This window comes from Montipora capricornis, chromosome 6 (assembly GCF_036669925.1).
Source record: "Montipora capricornis isolate CH-2021 chromosome 6, ASM3666992v2, whole genome shotgun sequence".
Lineage (NCBI taxonomy): Eukaryota > Metazoa > Cnidaria > Anthozoa > Scleractinia > Acroporidae > Montipora > Montipora capricornis.
In genome coordinates, this window is record NC_090888.1 from 47,868,992 (window position 1) to 47,870,024 (window position 1,033).

The following is a 1,033-nucleotide window of genomic DNA, read 5'->3' on the forward strand; positions in this document are numbered from 1 at the left end:
ATATTAAGTCTGGGTATCATCATGTTGAAATTTACCCCACACATCAAAGATTTCTCGGTTTTTCGTGGGTTTTTCAATGGGGTTCGGAAATATTTTAAGTTTGTCGTCCTGCCCTTTGGTCTTTCTACGGGCCCTTATATTTTCACCAAAGTTATGCGTCCCCTCGTCAAGCATTGGCGTTCTCAGGCCCTCCGCATTGTAGTTTATTTAGATGACGGTCTGGGAGTATGTGGTACGAAGGATACTTGCCTTCGACAATCTTTGTTGGTGCATTCTGATTTAATTAGCTCGGGGTTCGTCCCAAATAAGGATAAGTGTATGTGGATCCCTAGTCAGTTGCTTCGCTGGCTTGGTTTTCACTGGGATTTTGCTCGGGGCTTGTTGTCTATTCCTGAAGATAAGATATCAGTTCTGCTTACGTCCATAGGGGAGGTTTCTAGTTCTCGTGTAGTAATTGCCAGGATGCTGGCTCAGGTTACCGGGCGTATCATTTCCTGTATGCTTGTTTTTGGCCATATTTGCAAGATTATGACGAAAGCATTGCATTCTGTTATTGTAGATAGAGCATCTTGGAATGCCGGGGTTTTTCTTACTGATGGAGCTATTTCTGAGTTAAATTATTGGTGTGCCAATGCTCGGGCACTTAATTCTAGACCTTTTGTCTATCCAGTTAATGTTCCTCATCACATTGTCTATTCCGACGCTAGTGACGTTGCTTGCGCTTCTTACATTTATGTTGAGGTCGACGGGTTTCTTGTTGCCCACAAGAATTTTGATGATCTTGAAATGAAGCAAAGCTCCACTTGGAGGGAATTGAAGTCTGTTAGTTTTGCGTTGAGGAGTTTTGCTCCCATTTTGCATAATTCCTCTGTTAAGCTTTATACTGATAATAAAGCTGTAGCGTTCATTACAGATTCCGGGAGCAATAAGCCACATTTAAATACTATTGCTAAGGATATTTTCTGTTTGTCTTCTGCTCATGGTATTAGGTTGTCAGTGGAATGGATTCCTCGTACGCTTAATCAGAAAGCTG